At 40.7% G+C, this 23,039-nt stretch overlaps 1 long non-coding RNA gene across 1 annotated transcript in view; it reads right to left on the bottom strand.

Moving 5' to 3' along the window:
• The window catches only part of LOC120098519 (uncharacterized), a 71,051-nt gene that overhangs the window by 40,187 nt on the left and 7,825 nt on the right, over nt 1–23,039 (bottom strand). The gene's annotated exons all lie outside the window — the stretch shown is intronic.

The following is a 23,039-nucleotide window of genomic DNA, read 5'->3' as shown; positions in this document are numbered from 1 at the left end:
CATATGAGTGAGTGGTAGGAATTGAACTCTGATCCTCTGGAGAGGTGGAAAACAGCAAGCTCTTGTATCTGTGGAACCATCTCTCCCTCTTCCCTCTTCTACAACTATATTTCATTTACCAGAAAACATTTGATGCCTGTAAGACAATACCTATAGTGCACTGGCAATGCTATGTTCTCTTGGAAGCTGAACACAATTGCCAAGAGAAGCAAGCTCATTAGCGGGTTGTGGTACTCCGTAAGTTAAGACAGAAGCCGCATCACTGTGCCCTGTTTGGTGATGCTTCTATTTTCAGAGAAGGGCTTATTGTGCAGCATGCTTCTATTTATTACCAGACAATGGGGCCTAGCTGGGGAGAGCTTGTGTTTTTCATGCGTGGTGTCACTCCTCTTGTGACTGGTACCAAGCCCAGTCTCTAAATAGGAAACCCATGGGTGTGATCGAAAGCCCTGCATTGTAAGCCACTGATTTTAAAGTCATGGTTAGCCCATATTTGCCTTTTCTGTGTGTCTGTGGCATGTGCCTGTACATATGTGCATGTGTGTGCATGCATGTGTGTATTACTGTAATCTTAATCATTCATGAGCCCTTAAGAGATAAGAGAAAGGTCGCCATGTAAACCTTGGTGGGAAGAGAAGAAAGGCTATACAGCAAAGCCCTCTGGGTACATATTTTCTTTTATTGGTTATTTTTAGTTAGTGGAGATTAAACTTGTTGACACATTGACATCCTGCTTCAACTCAACATTGCCCATGGGGTAAGAAATGAGGTCAGCGAAGAAGGGAGTAAACTGTGATTAAACCACCACTCCTCCATCAACTCCAGGTTGAAGAATTCAGCTCTTCCAGGATAGCTCAGTGTCTCAGGCTACCAAGCCTTGATGACCCAAGTTCCAGTTCCAGGATCCACGTAGCAGAAGATGAAAACAGACTTTTGCCAGTTGTCCTCTGTCTTCCGCCCATGCGCTATGCCACATGGGTGTATAAACACACACACACGGGAAACGAGCACACACGCATGCACGGGACACAAATACACACTCAGGTGTACTCATAAATAAGGTGAAGATTTCCTAAGCAGTCTCTCCCTCAGTCTCTCCCTATTCTGGGTTCCCATCTTCACTGTGCCACTTCCCTGTCCTCAAAGGCAGTGGTTCTCAACCTTCCTAATGTTGCAACCCTTTAATACATTTTCTCACATTGTTGTGACCCCAACCATAAGATTGTTGCATTGCTATTTCATAACTGTCATTTTGCTGGTGTTATGAATTGTAATGTAAATATCTGACCGGCAGGTTAAGAACCACAGCTCTAATGTAATGCCCCTGATGTACCAGCACAGTAGGATCTATCTTAGCAGTGATTATCCTAAAATCCAGAGTCCTAAAATTTAGAAAAATGTCTCCTTTGAAGAGCAGGCACACTTTCTTTAAACAAATGTAAAATAGCAAATATTGTAACTGCTTTGAGTTGCCAAACTCATACTATATAAGGAATGTATTAGTACCTAAACTTACAGTTCTTTAATCTATGTCCAGTTTTGTGCCTCTCTAGTGTGGCTAGGAATATATTTTATATGTGCCCTTCTCAAAAATAAATATATAAACACTGTTTTCTTGTAAGCACTCTGATGATAACTTCAAGACTGTGAACTATTAGACATCAATAATGATCCTTTACAAATCCACGGTTCCTAAGCAAATAACCAAGAGCTAGACGAAAGCATCACATGGAGAAATACAGGTTGGAGAAATAGCAGCCCAGCTCCAATCCCTGCTGGTTTGGGAATTAAAATTTTCGAGGACAACCGTTGCAGTTATATTAGCCTGGGATTAAACGTGAGCCGATTTAACACTGCCTTGGCTTTCTTATTTCTCTGGGAGTAGATTGACAGAAAAGCTTTGAGAGGGCTGGTGCTCCGTCCTCTGAAGAAGGAGCTAATGATAAGAGAAGCAAAGAGAGACACACATAGAGAGACAGAGATAGACAGAGACAGAGAGAGACATAGACACACACATAGAGACAGAGAGAAAGACAGAGACACATATGAGAGAGCTACACACAGAGAGACAGAGAGACCTCAAATCTTCCACAAAATAATTTATTGTCACTCTAAACTGTGGCGTCTTCATGCCCTATTTGTTTTTATTTTTAATTAGACGACATACTTGCTGTTTATTCACAAGTACATAGAATTATATATGGATAGAGGTAGGATGTATGAGGACTAGGCTTCTGTCTCTGAGAGCCAGTGGTGATCACTTTTGGTGTTCACCAGCGAGCACTGCCTTCGGTCACAGAAGGGATGGGAACATGACCCTCATGTAACCTTCAGTTCTCAATGATTTTCAGTTCTACGTCTCCTATGCTCTGTGTATGGGAAAAGGATCTCTCAGGCCATCCTTTGCTAACACTTCTTCCTATAACACCTTCCCTTTACTGTGCTGCTCTGAGCCGCACGACTCACTTAGTAACCCAGCATGTAGAGTTGAGTAGTTTCATGGGCTGAGTTTCTGAACCAGAGGTCAAGAATCCAAAGGGAATTTGTATGCAGTGCAGAGAGCACATACCTAGTAGAACACTACGTAATCGAAGACATGTGTGGCTAACATGGTGTGGTCTTGAATAGTGTCGGGTCTAATTCACTATGCACACTCTGGATATCTCAGGTTTTAATATTCTCTTATTCTTTGTAACCACTTCTTTTTGCATATGGCGAGGCACAAGTTACTATTCAAAGCTCTATTTTGTCTCTTTTTGTTCTTGATCCCACCAGGATGGTTCCAGAAGGCCACTGTGGGATTGATTGATACAGGAATGCTGTTGGCTGCCTAAAACACAAGGCCTTCAGAGATTTTAATTGACTTTTCAATATTTGACAATCGATTTACATATTCAGCATCAAAATTATCGAGCATCAGTTGCTAAATGTTTCACTACCTATTAGATGATATGAGAACCCTGTCTTCGGGGAAACTGATACTTTACAATATACTTAGGAATTATGCGTTTTAGAACATATTTAATGATAAGTTTATATGATCTGCATGTGTGTGTGTGTGACAAAGGGAGGGAGGGAGGGAGGGAGGGAGAGAGAGAGAGAGAGAGAGATAGAGAGAGAGAGAGAGAGAGAGAGAGAGAGAGAGAGAGATTAAGTTTCAAGTATTGGGAAGGTATTATGAAATTGACTAAAGGCTCAGACACAAGGTACCACACTGCTACGACGTTGGACTGAAGATCAGGACAACAGGTGACTGAAAATGGCTAAGCAGCTCTGACATGAGGGTACTACTACAAAAGAGCAAAACCATCAACATATATATTGTAATTTTTTCACAAATCCCTCTTGGTTATGTCTCTGTTCCCACCTGACATCTCCAATTTTTTACCCAGAAAATCCAGGAGTACCCATGACTTGAGTACCCCCCAGGCCCCAGCAGTGGCATTTTGGAGCCTCTCAGGTCTCCTTGTATCTTTTGCAGTGATGCCGACTGTGACATTGATAATTACTGCTGACAAGGATTCTGGAACAGTCATCAGGGTAATGAAGCCGTCTGAAGCCATTAGAGGCTCGCCCTTATGTCTCCTCACTGTGGGGATGTACTTACAATAAGTGAAACATTAGCTTTCCAGCAGATGAAATAGTTCATCAAAAGCCATCCCATCAGGATTAGCAGCAACTGTCAAAATCCAGTTGATCCATACTGGATCACGGTTCCCTCTACATGGTCCATTAATAAAATTAGATAGAATAGGACCGGATCACAGCTTTATGAGATAAAAACATCTACTTTTAGTGCTTTGCAAGACTCAGAAGTTTGCCAGGGCTCTGGGGGACTGTGTCTGTGCATATGGTTTCTCTTTATCACTCCCTGAACCAGCACTTGGATTTCCATTTTAAATTATCTGGGGTGCAGAGATCCCGTTATTTCTGCACTATCACTTCTTGGAGATGTGAAGTAGCTCTCATCATGGCTCCAAAAATAGAATGCCCCAAACAGAACTAATGAGACAGGGGGCTCTTGAAAGTAGGAGCGAAGATGAAATGGCTTGTTCTGTTCTTAAAATAAAAAGGGGGACTTTTTCTTTTTAAATGTTTCCTAAGAGATTGGAGTCTCTTAGTTAAAAATGAAGACTAATCTCATTACTTAAATAAACACACACACACACACACACACACACACACACACAGAGAGAGAGAGAGAGAGAGAGAGAGAGAGAGAGAGAGAGAGAGAGAGAGCGAGCGCCGGGCATTGCAGCTCATGCCTTTAATCTCAACACTTGGGCACAGGAAACAGGATGATCTCTGTGACTTTAGGGACATCCTGGTCTCCACAGAGAGTTCTAGACAGTCAAAGCTACATAGATAGTCACTGCCTCAAAAATACATATAGCTTGCAAATAAATACAAGGGTTTTGTCTCTTGTTTATATTTTCTTAGACGCTCATTATCGTATATGTATTCCAGGGTTTCGTTGAGAACAACAGGGTTTTCAATTTTGTTTCGCTTAGGATTTTATTTTTTATTATGTGTTTTCCTGTGTACATGGTAGGGTGTGTGTTTATGAGTGCACATCTGATCCCCTGGAGCTGGAATGACTGAACTGCCATGTGGATGCTAGGAACTGAACCTGGGTCCTTTGCAATAGAAGCACCTTAACTGCAGAACCATCTCTCCAGCCTGGACAAGATTGTCATACCCTTTCCAGAAGATGAAACACCTTCCTGTTAATGATTTATGAGGTAGTTGAGGACAGAGGCACTAAATGGATATCCAAGTCTTAAATTGTGGTACGTTTTTATTTGTATCCTAAGGATAGTTTAAAAAGTAAAAGTACTTTAAAAATGAAATATAAGGATATCATCTTCTCTCTCTCTCTCTCTCTCTCTCTCTCTCTCTCTCTCTCTCTCTGTGTGTGTGTGTGTGTGTATGTGTGTGTGTGTGTGTGTGTGTGTGTGTGTGTGTGTGTGTGCAGAAAGGTCCCAGAACTGGTATTGGGAAATACTATTTCTTATCTCTCTCTTTACTCTGCTTTTAGCCTCTACAATTCCAATATAAAGACAAGGGGCAAAATTATAGTGAGGAGAAATATCAAAGAGGCATAGGAAGGGATGTCTGGCTATGCTTTGAGTTGTGATGCTTGGGTGTTGGGGATTACTACGCAGATAAAAGCTTTCAGATAAAAGGGACCATTTGACTCACCCCACCTCAATTCATCCTGAGTAAAACCTGGTTCATCGTGTGTGAAAGGCAGCTTTGTTTGCCTTGGGGGCCTTCACAGACACTGGAGTGATAGAGAAATAACTGAATAAATACCTTTGAACCTCATAGAAACTCAATATCTGGTTTTCGCACAAACACTAACAAAACTCTTATTAGATGATAAAGCTTAGGGACTGGAGATGAAAAAGGTTTGGATCTCTGTGTGAAATTTTCCTTTTACATTTTACAATAATAGATACTTTAAAGGGGTTGGGACAAGGGAGTTAGCATTCTTATCCCAACATAGTTTGGCAAGTCAAGAGTAAGAATCGAGTGTGGTTTTTATAACACTGACTAATATAAAAATAGTAGTGTAAGAGTATTAGAGAAAACTAACCCTTGGCAATTACACTCTATAACAGCCCAAACAGAGGTGTCCTTGTTTTAGCATAATGAGCTTATAGCGCAGCATGACTCTCCACTAAACATCTGCTCCCCCATTCTTTGGTTCTTAATCAAGCAGTCATGTGTGCACCCTCACTTTTAATGAAGAATATTCAGTTTTTCTAGGAGAGCATTAGCTTTCTGAGGGTGAAGGAAATACCAAGATACTTAAGGGCTCTTAAGAAAGACGGACCGGGCTGATTCTTCCTCTGACTCATTTTCACAAGAGGAAGAACACATTGTACAGCACTTCCAACTTCCTACACTGAACCAGCATCTCTCACTGAACCTGGAGCACCATCCACAGGGGGAAGTCCCAGGACTCTCCTGTCTCACCTCCTGCAATGCTGGAATGTGGGGCCTGCCCAGTGCAGTCCTTCCCAGCCTTTTGTGGTGCTGAGATCCAAATTCAGCTCATCACAATACCCAACTTCATCAACCGAGCCAGCTCTCTCTCCCCTAATGTTTCCACTTATATTTTTGTTTATTGTTACCATGTATATGTTTGCTTTGTATTCAATGTGTGTGTGTGTGTGTGTGTGTGTGTGTGTGTGTTTTCACAACCATTACATATGCATGTGGGAGTCAGAGGATCACTTTAGGGAGTCAGTTTTCTCCTTCTCCATGTGAGTTCCAGGTATCAAATTGAGGTTGCTAGGCTTGTGTGGCAACCACTACTTCAATCCCCAAAGTCTTAACTGAGCCATCTCTCTAGCCCCTTAAGCCGGTCTTTATAATTATGTTTTATCCATCATTTATTGTGTAATCATGTATGTGTTTTATGTGCATATAATGAAATGTGCTTATGGTCACATCCATGACATGACATACTCATGGAGGTCAGAGGACAACTTTTGGGAGTCAGTTCTCTCCTCCCACCATGTGAGTCCTAGGTTCAAATTCATGTTGCCATGTTGGTATGGCAAGCAGGCCTCCTACTCTTGCCTCTCTGCTGAGTCACCTCTTGGGCCCAAGAGTGGATCTTTAAGCATTGATCTTAAATCATACAATCCCAAAGGAAGGCTTTGTGAATGATGGCGCCACGTTTAAAGAGTTTGCTCTAAAGAAAGCATGCTATAGTGAACACCTATCTTCTACAAGACATTTATGTAAAAACAGAAGACAGTTTTGGTTTATGGTCTTCATTGTATCTTACAATTGATGGACATTATGTGCAGACGCCTTCCACATACCCATGTAACCAGATGCCAATCTCGCAATATCACTGATTTTCTCCATCTATTCACCCTCCCATTAGCCATAATTTCTTGGAAACATCACAGTTCTGTGAAAAATATCTACATGCAAATTAGAGGCCCTAATTGTGTCATGCTTTGAAAGCAGCTCGAATATTTTTTGACCTAATTGGTTTGAGGCATATGATAAGAATAATCTGAGAGCTTTGAATGAATGCATCTAGGGCTCGCTTCCATTGCTTTCCCTGGAAACCAACGTGTTTTTCTTGGCACTTAACAAATTAGCCTCAGTAGTAAAGTTTTTGCAAGTTAACAATACTCTGGAGCCAATGACGAGGTGTGCTTCCCTTAGTCATTTTAAAGTGGGTCCATGGCTTTGTCTGTCAGAGCCACATATCTATAAGAATCATCTTAGGCAAACCTGATCTCAACAATTTCTGGATGTTTTCTGGAGAAAAACCATGTGATAGGTCTGTGTCTAGCTCTAACTCTCTTTGCATTTTGTGTGTGTGTGTGTGTGTGTGTGTGTGTGTGTGTGTGTGTGTATGGACAAATATATAATGTGTATATGTACATGTATATGTATATATTCATGTTTTGCATTGTATGATCACACATGTATGAGTTCTAACACCTGTGTAGGTATGCATATAGGAAGGTCTGTAGTCAATGTCAAGAAGCATCCTTAATATTGTTCCTTTTTATTCACTGAAGCAGACTCTCTCAATCAAACCCAGAGCTCTCCTACTCCTACTAGCAAGTGTGTTCTGCCAAGCTCCCTTTTCTCTAACTTCCAAGGTTGAAGTCAGAGGCAGCTGCCATGTATACCGGGCATTAACATGGGTTTCTGAGGATCCAGGCCTGGTCTTTATAGTTACACAGAAGAGCATAACTCCTGCGCTAGACCCTCAGCCTTCTTTTTACTTTGCATTGTTTAAAAAAAAAATCACTTGTTAAACCGGAAATAGGGAAATAGCACATATAGCAACTTCAAAGAATGTGAACAAAAAACACTCTTATTTTTACAGAGCTCTGACATTATTAATATGCTGCATTCGAATTAGTTTAGGTTTCTCTCTTTTGGTTTGTACCTTTTCACTTTACAAACTACCAGTCAGTATGTCCTGAAACGGCACATGCTGTGAATGACAGGAAGCCCAAGGACAGCCCTTTCTCCATTGTTTCAGAGAAAGGGGAGATTGCTGTTACCAAGGTATAGCCTCTGCCCACAGAACATGGGGGTGATACAGGATGGCCCAATAAAAGCCTTCCTTGTTGATTGTAGGAGATTTCAATATAATTCTTTGCCTGTCATGTGTTTGTTGACAAGCGGCTTACTTCTTTGTCCTCAGTAATGGGAATTAATGTATGAATCTAGGGCTCAAAGAAGTAGACTCATCCCATGTGGCTGACATCCTAATAAGAGAATTTTGGCAACCTTGGTTACTGGAGGACATAAAGATCAATCTCTAAATGTAGAAGTGCAATTTCTGAGTCAAAATAATCCATGTTTTTGGTTCTGTTGTTGTTGTTTTGGTAAGCATGGCTTTATCCAAGAGTAGCATTTCAGCATCCTGAAGCTGGAAAGGGTCCTGACATCTTGGATGTTGTCCTGGACATCTTGGATGTTGTCCTGGACATCTTGGGTGTGCCTCAGCCTTACAGATGTTGACAGCAAAGGATGGAAGATTGGTATCTAATTTCAATATGGAAAATCAAACAAATTAACCCCCAAATGGTGATGCTACATAGTATTATACCAGATGCTATATAGCTAAAATCTTTATTTTAGTGAGAAATTCATAGGATACTTTCCCCTTCACTGTCTTTGCTCCCTGCATCCCCCTGGAAGGTGCTAGCAAAACAGAAAGATGAAGTCAGAATTGATTCTCTACAGGAGCCCCTTTTAACTACACATCAGCATGTCCATGCTTGAACAGTGACCAGACACCATCCCCCACGCCCCCATCTACACATCTGTAACATCATTTCAAGGAAGGGAACATGGTGGAGCCATAGGGCACTGATCTCTCTTTCTTCCTGCTGGGAACGAGTTGGGACGTGGTGCTCTCCTTGGAGGCGCGCATACATCGGTCACCTCAGTGTGTCCTCCATCGCAAATACATTGGACAATATTGAGGATTCCTACGTAAGTTTGCCTCAGTCAGTGTCGTGGGATTACAGATAAAGATTGCAATCCTGAATGACTGAAACATAACCAGGAGATTAGAGCAGATCCAGTCCTGATTTAGGTGTGGCTTCCTCAAGCTTGGCTTGTACTTCATGACCCCAGTCATTTAGGAAGTTCTTATCGTTTCACCATTTTTTAAATGTACCCATTCATGTTGTGGTTGGAAGGATTAAATCAGGCAATGTAATGTACTTAACCCAGTACCCCAGAGCATAGTACATACTCATTAAAGAGGATTAGAAGCCACAGATACAAAAGACGCCATTTGGGTTGCTGGAAATATCACATTGGCATTCAGTGGACATGGAACTATCTGCATAGTGTAACAATTTCTTGAATAATTATAATTATTTTCTATGGGACGTTAGAGACATGATTAATGAGTGTGTCAGTTGATTTTAATAACAAAAATCTATGAATATATTATTGGCATTTGCCTTTTAGAATGTGGAGGCCTTAAAAAAAATGTTACAGCGATATCCTACAACACGAGTGTGTTGTAGGGAGGGAAGGTGGGAAATCGTGACAGGGAGAGAACCACAGAGGAAATGAAGTAAAGAAGCCATGGATTGCATTTTGTTGTCTTCTCAACATGAAGGTGAAAGGAGATAATATTAATCTCTGTAATTACAATCTGCCAAATATGATGTATTAAGCTATATTCACACACCCCACTCCTCAACTGGGCATGGAAACCACATTCTGCACAGGGGCTGGATGAAACCGGATGGCTTTCTGCCTTCTCTCACCCCATCCTGTAGTGTGAAATCAAACATGTCCATTAGTGTGCAGTGTGCGTATTGTATCTACTGAGAAGTCTGCAAGATCTTTGTTTCTTATTGTCAGTCTAAGAAAATAAAGACCCGTGGGCCCCCTAGTATGACTCAGCACCTGCTAAGCATCTTAATGTTTAGTCAGATATATATTTGAGTTTCAAATGCTAGAAAGCAAATTAATTAGGGCCTGATTAATTCTTACGGGATGCAAACTGACCTTGATTCAAATCCAAGCTAATGATTAACTCAAAATATAACATGCATCAATTAGTTTCATTAAGTGGTAACTAGTGACTGGCTGCTTAGACAATTTATGAAGGTAATTTGCACTTACGATGACAGGAGGTCAGTGATGTCACCAATGTGTCATGCATAAGAATTGCAATTAACTTTATTATGATTTCTTATAATGTTTTAATAACAACTTGGAAATTTCACCCTAACTCTATGGCTAATGACTTGTTATTTCATTTTAATTTTTTTTCTGACATCCTAAGTATTCTGATCCCTCACAGACTGTAGTTTTCCACAGTCAATGGTGTTCATTTTAGTGTTGTGTTGTATTGTTGGCTTCACATATTTTAAAGATTTCTTTTTATTTTATATGAATGGCTGTCTTTTTCTGCATGCATTATCTGTGTACTACATGTGTGCGGTACCCATGACACGCAGAAGAGGGTTTTGGATTCTCTGGAATTGGAGTTTTAGATGGTTGTGAGCTGTGATGTGGGTGATGGGAACTGAACTTGGATCCTCTGAAGTAAAGCTAGTGCCCTTAACTTCAGAGCTATCTCTCCAGTCCCCATATATTTAGTCTTATACCTTCCTTCTCTGAATGATGGGCATTGTACACAAAGCAATGAGGAGGTGTCCGGTGACTACAGCTCCCATAACTGTGCACTTGCCTGTAATAGTGAGACAAATTAACCTCACTATATTTCCTCAGAAAAGCTCTCAGAATGAGAGAGACTTAATGAGCCTACAATTCTGGAACGTGGCTGTTTATCTTTACAACCTAATGAGTTACATTTTTCCCTTTATCTTTGTCTGTCTTCTTCCCCTTCTCCCCTTCTCCCCTTCTCCTCCTTCTCTCCTTCTCCTTGTCCCCCTCTCCCCTTCTCCTCCTCCTCCCGTTTCTCTGCTTCCCCCTCCTCCCCCTTTTCTTCTTCCTCCTCTTCTCCTTTTCCTCTCCTCTTCCTCCTTCTCCTACCCTTTTCTCCTTCTTCTCTTCCTCCTCTTCTTCTTCTATTTCTCCTTTTCCTTCTTCTCCTTCCCCCTTTTCTCCTCCTTCTTCTCTTCCTCCCCCCTCCTTTTCCTCTTTGACTCTCAGAAACACATCATCACAGGCACTCACATCACTTGCTATGTAAATTAATGTCTTTCATTAGAATGATGATGATCTGGAATTTATGATACAAACTGCCTGGGATCAGACATAAAGAAGTGTTGGCAAAGACTTAAAGAAATGGAACATCTTCTACACCACAGGTGCAGATGTGAAAGAGTTTCATTGCTTTAGAAAAAAGATTTTCAAGTTCGCCATAAAATGTTTAATATCAGGCTGGGAAATGTCTGTGGCTAAAGTGCTTGCCTTGCAAGGATAAAGACCCGAATTTAATCCCAGAACCAGCATTTTTTTAAAAAAGCTGGATATGGTAGTATATGCTTATAAGTTCAGTGCTGAGAAAATGGAAATAGTTAGATTCCTAAGGCTCCCTGGCCAGTCAGTGCAGCCTGCCATATGAAATGGAGGCTAGTAAGACACTATGTCTTTAAAAAAAATAGTGCCTGAGGAACAACACTCCTTATAGCTGACTTCTGGAATCCACATGTATGCCTATAGTCACATGCACATATACTTCAATGTGCACACAAAACTAAGTGTATATTTAGTATGCAATTTAAGAATGCTACATATAAGAACATACCCCAGTAAAATGAAAAGGTATTGCTACACAAGGACATGTATGCAAATGTCTATGGTAACATCCTTGCTAATAGCCCCCCAAATAGAAGAATCTAAATACTTAGCGACTGGGTGAGCGAGTAAACAGTATCAACTTACTCAATGAAAAGCTTGTCAGCAACAAAAATGAAGCAACTGCAGGTGCATGGTGAAGTGTGGACTGATCGAAAAGTCAATGTAATATAGAAAGAACCAGATGTGAAATTATATAAATATGTTATAATTAGAACAATAAGTTGGTATTAGGCAAAGAATTGTAGATAACATCTAAGTTTGGTGAAAGGAGCCTATTTCATAGCCTAGAGAAGATGGGGGTCTGGCTGGGGTAGAAACTTCAGACAGGCTGTGATGAGAAGACGTGTATGAAGTTGAAGTTGAGAGCATCCCATTGTAAGAAGATGGTAAATAAAAAGATGACATTGAAAATCATGACTGAATGAGTTCTCCGTGGGAATATATGGAATGGGAAGAAGACTGATCCCAGAACCTTAAACGAACCAGCCTGAAGAGGTCATAAGAATGAAAGAAATTAATCAATGGAGAGAGGGAGTGGGCAGGGAGCCAAAGGCAGGAGCTCACAGTGAACGAAACAGGGTAGAAGGGTGGATGTGTTAATGGAAGAGAAGCGAATGGAGGGGACTCTGAAAAGAGCAGAATGCTGCTGAATTTATTTTAATTGATTAATGCATATTTAATTATTTCTTACTGGTAAATATATTCTGCTAATTAAGCTTTGCGTTTTGACTTCTTTTAATTTAACAGAAAGCATTTTCGCCGCATCCATAATGATAACACCATAAAGTCTCATCGTCAGGAAATTAATTAAATGGGGAGACACGCTGGAGATGAGTCCATTTCCAGATAAATAGTGCCTGATTCAGAAATAAATCATCATATGTGGGGGTGATTGTGTCAAGTATTTGAGAATTCCAAATGGCTATATTCAAAAAATGCTCGCTACTCTCAAAGATTCTCCACAAATTATCAGTTCCCTTATTTACATAATGTATTCAAAAGTGCGTCCCTGTGACAATGAAATAATACCTGCCAAGAGGACAAAGAACAGGTGACAGAGTCTTAAACTGTGGGGTTTTTATTGGAAAAAAGTATTATCTTTAATGCTCATTAATTTATTTTTGCATTAAACTTTGAATAAAGACAAAAGTCATTGGAATTATGACCTTTGGATACATAAGAAACTTTCTAAATGTGCAATCAAATTATCATGAATTCGAAGCTTTTAACAAACAGGCTCAAAGGGAGAAATGTAGTATATTTCTTTCTGTTCTAGCCTTCTGTGTGTCTGGCACGGTAGGCCAGGCATTTGCCTTGTAAGGGCCCGGAGAGATGGTTCAGCAGTTCAGACTACAGACTGCTCTTGCAAAGGGTCCAAACTCAGATTCCAGAACCATTTCAGGCAGCTTACAATCACCTGTAACTTCCAACTGCAGGGAATCGGATACTCTCTTCTTACCTCCACAGGTACTCCATGCATATACACACATATTCCAAAAGAGACACAAATACCCACAATTAAAAATAAAAATTTTAGCTCGTATTCACTTTTATACAAATTTCCACAGTGTATATGATTACTGTTGAGCAGCATAAACACTCATTATAACTACATGTATTAAAGAGTTAAAAAAATTTACATTGAGAATAAGGAAAGCAAAGGAAACCCAAGAAAGCAAAGTATATGTCACATTGTGATATTTGCCAGTGCCGTCAGTATTTTCCCAGAAATAGAGCCTAAAATAAACTCAATTCTGTGAAATAGAACCTCATGTTTGGCACATTCTATTTTCTGGAACACATTTCAAACTAGGCCTTATGGCTCCTTGGAGAGATGTGTGATTCTGGGGCTAAGATGGGAAATATAAGTGAAGCCCAGAGCATCTTGTAGGAAGGGATTGTGGAAGAAAATGAACCAAGCCACGTCAAAAGGACAGAGAAGCCAACTTCAATGGGTTCCCAGAGACCAAAGCTGGAAAATAATTCTGAGCAACAGAGTAAGTCATGACAGTATTTTATTATAACTCCAAGAATAAAACATTGGGATCAATAAGAACTAATTAATGAATAAGGAAAGAGAAATCCCCTTCCAAGAGGAATTGCGAATGATGTGTCCCTGCACCCTGCCCATATGGTACAATTTAATTCTCTACTGCTTGTGGCTAAATTCAATCATTCATTTCCCATGAACAGGATATGAGAGAAGAAGAGGTTCAGGGTAGAAACCTAGCAGAGATAAAGATTGACCTCAGCGCTGAACAATCACCTTGTGGCATGCGCCCTTAACCCATAACCCCAATCCAATCAAGAGAAGGCCGTAGAAAAGTCCCCAAAAGGGCCACTCTAGAAAAATGTGACCAACATTCTTCAAAACTGTCAACATCAGGACAAACAAGAAGAATCCTGGAACCAACAGGGATCAAAGGAAGCATTAACAACCACACACAATATGCCTGGGCAGCATCATGGAAGAAACCTGGTGAAATCCAGAGGATACAAGTGGCTAAGTCATACAATATTGATGCTTAGAGTTGACAAGTGTGGTAAGTTCAGTCTTAATATTAAAGAAACTTGGGCAAGTGAAACTTTCTACATTCCATTGGCACTTTTTAAGTAAACACAAAATTACCCCCAAATAAAGGTTTTCTAATAGAGCTAATGTACAGTATAAAAAGATGTGTGTGAAGAAAATCACCACCATGCTTAATTTCAGAATTCCTTTGTTTAGTTGACGTTCTTAGAGCACCAGCACACAGCTGTCACCTCTAGAGACAGGGGACCTTTATATACCCCATATGTCAGGTATTTCTTGGCTGCTTTCCCTGTTGTTGGGGCAAAATAGCCTAAGAAAAGCAACTGAGGAGAAAGAGTTGATTTTGGATCCATTAGGGCAGGAAAGGTTTGAACACTGCAAACCTTTAGTCCTATCTATAGTCAGGAAGCAGGCAATGATGAATAGATACTCAGGCTGTTTTCTCCCTTTTATGCAACCTAGGATTCAAGCCCAGAGAGAGAATGGCTGCTATCTTTTAGGGTGGGTCTTCTCACCTCCACCCAGAGATAATCCTCTCAGTTGTTCCCAGAGGCTAACTGAATCTGGATAATCTCTCAACAGTCTAGAGGCTATGCTCCCAGGCAATTTCAGATCCTGTCAGGCTGATAATGCTAGCCAGCATAGGGCAGATAGACATCAATTGTTGGGTAATCTATGAAGTCACAACATTCTTGGCAAAAGGATACCTACCAGAACTGTGCTCTATAGACAACTTCTCAAGCTTGGAGAAGGCAACACTTTTGGTATAAAGTACCCAGAGTGATAGTCTAGGGAAGGTATGCCCATTTAATAAATGTCACTGAGATCTTATTCCTTACATGAGGCTGGCTTCCTGTAGGCACAGCTTTTCCAAAATCTTAGATGGCCACAATGCTAGTTAGAAACTCAGAGGATTAACTTTCACTACAGTTGATTCCAAAGCTATGACTAATTTTCACTGACTTCCTCATCTGCCTCACACTTTAGCACCCTTTCCATAAGGCAAGCACTTGTGTACATCTTTGGTAAAGTTCTAAGCCTTGTGCAAACTGGATCCTTGATTGCTACGCTTTATCAGTTTATTAGTCACCATAATGCTGCTTAGAGTTAAAGGCAAGTACAGGAGATACAGGCTGAACATTTGCTCGACAGACTAATGTGTTGTAAATATAATGGGCCTAAATTAGCTCTACAAACTGTCCGTTTGTGAACACACAGTAAAGCCATATTTTGATGAAAACAAGGGTAGTTAATGTCATGGAAGAGGCAACCAGGAAGCCAAGGCAATCACAGAGAGAAGGCAGCCAAAGTGGGTGGCTAACATCCAGTGTGGCTGGGAGACCCATCAATGCATCAAGGATGTGGAAGATTAGCATTTCACTCCCAGGGAATACTGTGAACAAGGAGCAGCTGATATTTTAAGGAGACATAAGAGGGGGGGGAATCACCCTTGAATTAAAACACAGGATCTATTTGAGGAAAATGACTGACAATTAATTTGTTATAATACCAAAAAAGGCCATTTACTCGTAGTTCAATGAGCCATGATGAATTTCAGTGGGTTCCATTTATATTTACACTTGTAGAGCGTGGAGAGCGTGTGCCATCCCTTTAATCCTGATAACTGGAATGAACAAAACCCAAGGTGGGAGAGCAGAAATGCAATCCTTAAAAGCAGTTCCGTTTTGTGACTGCAGATATTTAATATCGCGGAAGCACTGTGGCAAAGACAAATCCATAGTTCAGCCACATTTGTAAAGTTTCTAGTAACCTTTCATTTTAGAGTTTAGGGGAGACTTCTTCGCAACTTCCACTGTTTTGATGAGGACATTCCTTCAAGGGCCCCTGGTGGAGGAAAAAGGCTCAAGTTTTTACACATCCTAAATATTCAAGACATCAAGGAAGATAAGGAGACAACAAAGGGCTCCTTGGAGCATGCGCACTTTGGGGATGGGCTGAGCATGTGTGTGTTCAAGTCATTTTAGAGCAAAGATAAAGGTTGGCTTGTTTTATAGTTGTGTTTCCCAGTGGTTTCCAGGCCATTTCATTGAACTTCATTAGGTAATATGGGCAAGCTGGATTGCAACAGCTGGGACTCTTTGACTGAGGGAGTGCAACAGACACTCAAGGCTTGGCGTAACAGCTGGGCCCAAGCACTTCCTTTGATCTATGTTGTGTAGACAGAAGGGGACCAAACAGATTCAAGTGCAGACCTTAAGAGGCCTTGTGTCTCTCCACATGTTTTTTTTTTTTTTTCTCTTTTTCTAGGTCTTGCGCTTGCTGTAAGAAGAAGCTGTCATGGTGGCCATCATCCGAGAAGGATGGGAAGTTGGTGAAGCAGAGACACCCCATCTGCTGTGGCCTGAAGGAAAGCTGCCTGACCAAGTCCAGCCTTGATCAGCCAAACCACAGGTGACCAGCAGAAAGCATAAAATTGATAGTTCTTTCCCATGCCTCTGATGTTCGGTGGTCTGTCTTTAAAGTAGTAAATACTAACCAAGCTATCTGTATTTTTCCCACATCGATGCTCCATGTTGATTTCTTTCTGTGGATGTTCTAGAGTTCCCCCATCTTTTTCTCCTTCAGCACTTCCTCTGTTTAAGTTGCGGTGGCACCACAAGATGTACAACCATCTCAGGCAGCTTCCCTAACTTCTCAGGACTTAGACTGGACGCAGGATGCAGGTCCCCATGGAAGGTGATTACAGACTGAGGAAGCATGCATTTCAATCAATATTATCCTAACAAATAATTACCCCGTCCCCTTTCTCTGTGGGGGCTGGGAAGTGGCTAATGTCTCAGGAGTATTACTGTGTATATGTAGCATGTTATGCTGCGGGTTCTAAAGATAAGGATGTAGTTTAATCTTTGTAATAAAGTTTCAAAACTCAAAGGATACGGAACATTCACCCATCTGGGAACTTACTGGTTTGAGCCAAGAAACCCAGGACCATTTGATACCACAGTCTACTCTCTCTGTCTTCATTTCCTCAGTATGAGGACTAGTTTTTAATCATCAGCTTGACTAAACTTAGAATCACCTAGAAGACATACCTCTGGGTCTATCTGTGAGGTTGTTTCCAGAGAGCTCCGAGTAAAGAAGACCCACAACAAGTGTGGGCACCACTATATCATAGAACAATTTCCAAGACTGAAGACAAAGGAGAAAGCAGACCTAGTAGCAACATTCATCTTCATGGGAGTCTTGACTGCAGATGTGGTATGAGCAGCTGCCTCAGCCTCCTGCTGCCACACCTTACCCACCATGGTGGACAACAGTAGGAGCCAGGTCTAATCCTTTTTTAAGTTGTTTTGGTCAACTTAAAAATTGTGCAATTTGTCACAGCACCAAGAAAAGTTATTAGTATTCTCTGTGCTCGAAGTACACACTGACACTGTGATCATTCCGATTTCTTACCATCTCTAAAACATTGACATACAAAAAAAAAAAATCTCATAGTAAATGAGATAATGCAGGAAATTGTTTATCCTTATCCCTGCTTATCTCTAAAACGCTGTAGGTAAATCCTCGGAGACACTGCATAATGGTATTTTGCTTCACAGTGGACAGCAAAATAGATAATCACTGTCCCATCAGATCTTATCTCCTGGTGACGTCATAGCTATCTTGGTTTATATAAGTATGTACAATGCTTAAAGGGTGATAAAGCTGTTTACAATGAATTTCTCAGAACATATCCACGCCTTTTAGAAAGGCATGGGCATAATTTATCACAACACCTGGGTCCTCATTATTACTTACTACCAAGGGTTATGTCTCCTCAGCTTTACCGTGAATATTGTTAGCACAAATGACAATAAAATATGTGGGAAGAAAATAGCTTTCCCAAGCCATTTCCCAAGCCATTTATTCTGACTAGACCCGATGAGGAGCATGATAAATATATGGTCTCTTTGTTTGTTAATAGAATGTTTAATGTATTCTCAGAAAGAGAAGAAGAGAACATAGGGTTTGGGTATTCACTGAACTCTGGACAAGCAAGGAAGAGTTAATCAGTTAGACCAAAGGAAAACATGATTGACCTTGGGTGTTGGTACTAGCATAGCTACAGCCATGTGTCAAGCCATGTGTACTTCCTGGATGAGAAATCATTTGACTCTTAGATAAGTAATGTATCAGATGCCACCTTACTGACATACCTTTGCAAACTAGAAAACCAGCAACAGAGAAGTTAATTCACTTTCCCGTTGCAACACAGATAAAAGCCAGGAGGATCAGAATGAAGGAGTGGGTTTACTCCAGCCTGAGACTTGTTGCTTTGGTAACGGATCTTTGATTTCTAGCTCTCTTGAATGGGCCTTTTTGGAAATATATAATGATAATAAGTGGGAAATAGGAAAAGAAAATAGGCGGGATTGAGATGAAAATTGAATGTCTATAGGAAAACATATTGAAGATCAAAGTCCAATGAAAACTCAACAAGAAACGCATTAAATCACGACTAGGTGCGTTATAGTAGGAAATGTAAAACAGAAATCAATGAGTAATTTAAAATCAGTTGCTTTTTTCTCTCTTCCATACATTGATACATTATTCTACACACACACACACACACATGCACACACACACACACACGCACATGCATGCACATGCGCGTGTGCACACATGCACGTACCGTAGTTGTATCTTTCAAAGAGTGGCGTGTTTATCTGTAACGAAGGGAATTGAAACCACATTGAATTTCCTCATAGTGTGCATCACACATGCAAATGGCTATCCTTTCAGTGCCATAAAACACCTAAACACTAATATGAAACTGTACAATGTATGGCGACATTCAGGGGGGAAAATAAAGCTCAAGGCATTTTGAATGGGCACCGTATAAAACAAACGAAACACTCCAGTGGTGTCTTTTATCTCCCTGGTAGTAGTTCATTAGTTGGAATAATTTTCTCATATGAGACACAAGCAGGCTTTACGAAATGGCTACAATCTATCTTTAGTGAGACAGAGGAGGATCCATAAGGGGAACAGGAAAGACACAAGGGAGAAAGGATGAATAAAAAGATGCGTGCATGCCAAGCTCCTAAGAGATCCTGTGCAAGCACCCTTGACAACAGAATGAAACACGGTACAGCAAAGCTCCTTCCCAGAAACTAGTCTGACATTCTCTACCAAGCGGCTTCCACTTCGCAAGGCAAGATTTCTGTTAACAAGGATTTTCAAAATAGTTCCTGCTTACACAAGTTTCCACAGAGGCAAAGACCATCAATTATTCTATTCTGACTGTCGAGGAAGGACCAACACGATTTTATACACTGTGGTGAAACAGGGTTTTCTTTGGGGGCAAATCTGGGGCTAAAGGGAGGAGACTATGCATCTCTTGTCCTGGCAATTCCCAGAGGGCTTTGTGATGAGTGACAAACACAACCACACATGGATTATTTTTCTCTAAGTTCAAGATCCTCAAAGCCAAGAGCTACTTGTACAAAGTTTCACAGTGTTTCTTTTGAATTTTATCTTGTGGTTTTATTGAGACATGATCTCCATACCTAGTTCAAGCGGTTGGTCCTGGTAATTGTGGTACCCTGGCCCCTACTTCCCAAGTGCTGGGATGAGAAATACGCATACATATACTCACATAGATGCCCACAAAAATGCATACACACCTACTTCTACCAAATAAATATGGAATATGTTTAAAATACAGAAGATAACAACTGTAGATGATCTAAAGAAGTGTTCAGACAGACCTTACACCAGTGGTACTCAACGTTTCTAATGATTTAAAGCAGTTCCACACGTTGTGCCATGTTTTGGTCAATATTAAAAAAAACACCTGAACCTTTTTAACCCATGGTAGCACTGGCACCCATGGGGCTGATTAGCACTGTGAGGTACAATACCTGAACCTGTTATCCCATGCTGACACCAGCACTCATAGGGCCACATGGCACTGTGGGGTATCTTGCATTCTCTCTAGTGCTGGCACCTGTGGGGCCACATGACACTTGGTTCCAGCTACCCAGTAAAATCAGGGCTCTAGAAGTCCAGAATGGGCTGGCCTATCACAGCTCCCTGCTATGGACTCTGTCACACTCCCAACAACCCGGTGAAATCATGACTCAATAAACTATAATCCAACAATCAGATTTATATGTTAAATTCTCAATCCATAATACATCCACACAATAAACTCACAACCAATTGTTAAGGATATAAATCACCCACCTAGATAAGATAAATTTGCTTACAGAAATCCATCCCTTAAAAAATCTACATAACTACCTTGGCAATTCAAGACCACTGGGATCTGGTCGTACTTCTCCATCTCTATTTTGATTCTCCTCCTCCTTCCCCTTCTCTCCCTCCTTACACAAGCTTTGTCCCCGCCTTATTTTTTTTTTACTGTCCAATCATGGTCTTGACCTAACTTGTGCCAGTCCTCCCCTGCATATAGACATCAACCTACAGTGGCGACCATCAACCATAAGTATCTTGCTACTTCATAAGTATGCTGCCACTAGGAATCATAATGTAAATATCTGATATTCAGGCTATCTGAATGTAATGTTGAGAATGGCTGTCTTACACCTTAAATTATGTACATTTCCTTGTACTGAAGAGAAGATGGAGCGGGTTTCCTTGTCCTATGATTTTCTAAGAAGTATGAAGAGACATTTCCATTCCAAATCCTAGAAGAGGTCTCCTAGACGCTGTGCAAGAAACAACTCCAGGAGGAGGTTAATAGAGTAGGAGTCAGGCTTCAGTGTATGAAGACAGGAGTCACAGTGTCTTTTGAATACAACTCCTTGCTCTTCTGGGTTTAGTTTAGTGAGACGTCCCTCTTTCTACAATTATATACTTACATATTAATTTCAAACTGAATCTTATAACTGTTGAATTTGCTGTTTTTGTAACAGGATGGGCTTTGAGGAATAGCTTTTGACCATGATTCCTGCTAATGAACTCAAAGCTATGAACTCTTACATTACAAGAGGAAGGAGAAATATATTGAAGGTGAGCCAATAAATATCACTGCGTTTTTACTGAAGAAACTATCTTCTGCCCTGAACTATTCCTGTATGTGCGGATAACCCCAGCTCTGTGCATCTAGAGTCCTGTAGTCTCTTACCTTTGTCTTATGTGTGTGTGTGTGTGTGTGTGTTCTACTATGTTTACCCCCACCTCTATCACATGCATGGGAGGAAGGAAGGAAAGAGGGAAGGAGGAAGGAGGGAGGGAGGACGGAAAGGAAGGAAGGAGAATTGGCTATAGTAGCCTGATACCCATCCCTATGAGAACAGGTGTTTCAACACATTTAATAGATTCAACTCTAAAAATTAGAACAGAAACAAACCTATGGTGCTCACCTATTTAATAAATTTAGAAAGGGCCTCAACAAATGATACATTTTACCTTCTCTGTCTTCTAGAAGAGGAAATTCAAATCCAGACAAGTTTTGAATATCAATATTTACACATGATTGATTTGGTCGTTTCATTCAAACATCTGGGATCTTGGTTTCACTATTAAGTGAAATAATGAGAATCATAAATTTAAAAAAATATCACATTGGATTTGTAATAAAATATTGCTAATAATCTTGTGTGTGATTATCCCAAGATTCCTGTCTCTGGAAAATATCATTTCTTCTATTTATTCACAATAAATGCTGTGTCTAATACCTGAGGAAAAATAACATAAGAGAGGAAAGAATTATTGGTATTTTAGCTCATGGACTTAAAAGCTTCCATCGATGATGCTGGTGCTAGCATGTTTAGCCTACTTTGAGGCAGAGTACGCATAAGGTCCATCAGCAAAGTTGTTCATGTAGAGGCAGCCAGGACACAGAGACCAGAGGGATCAAAGCAAGGTCTAGCCTCCAGAGGCACCCCCTTTGGTGACTTCCTCCCTCCGGTGACTTCCTCCCTCTAAGCCAGTGCTTCTGAGGTCTCCAGAATCTCACAAAGCATCAGGTCCAGTTGAGGACCAAGCCTGTGGCAGCATACGACAGGTAAGCCTTAACACCTTGCTTCTTTTTCTTTTCCTCTTTAACATCTTAATATTCTAACCAGTGAAAAAGCTCAGAAGGAGCAAAACCTCGCCCAAACCTTACAACATAGTTGCTCAATGGAGGTAAAGCGAATGTGTCACCTTTACAGAAATGAAAAAGGACTCCGTGAGAAGCACTTGCATATAGAAACCCTTCGATGCAAATGTATTCACTCCACAGTCGTTCTTTCCTGAAGAAAAGAAAGCACAGCCCTGTCCACAAAGCTTTGATTTGTGCAAGACCGGAGCAGAAAATAAATATTTTCTGTCTTTCTTTGAGAAGTATCTATTTACTATCCATTTACATATAGATGGTATGGTATATGCTGCTGTCTCTTCCATGGAACACTCTTTATTCTACATACAACTGAGGAAGTCATCGCAGACACAGAAAGGAGACAGAAAGACTCACTAAAATACTGTGCATTCTCCCTGACACAAATCAACTTTAAAGGGCGGTATAATGAAGAAGTAAAGACCTGCACCTCAAGTCCCTCAGACCGAGGTAGCAGCACAATCAGGAGTCTGATTTGTCTGAAAAACCAGAGACACTAACAACGCACTCTGAAGCTACGACTGAAATTCAGTAAGTCTTTACTGAAAGAGGAGAGCTCTGCTGACAGCAGTTAGCTTGGATGAGTACTGCATTATTGAACTCAAGCGGTAAACAAATGTTCATTTTTAAAAATTTCATAGATTA

Source organism: Rattus norvegicus, chromosome 19 (assembly GCF_036323735.1).
Source record: "Rattus norvegicus strain BN/NHsdMcwi chromosome 19, GRCr8, whole genome shotgun sequence".
Lineage (NCBI taxonomy): Eukaryota > Metazoa > Chordata > Mammalia > Rodentia > Muridae > Rattus > Rattus norvegicus.
This window is presented reverse-complemented; position numbering and strand designations above follow the sequence as displayed.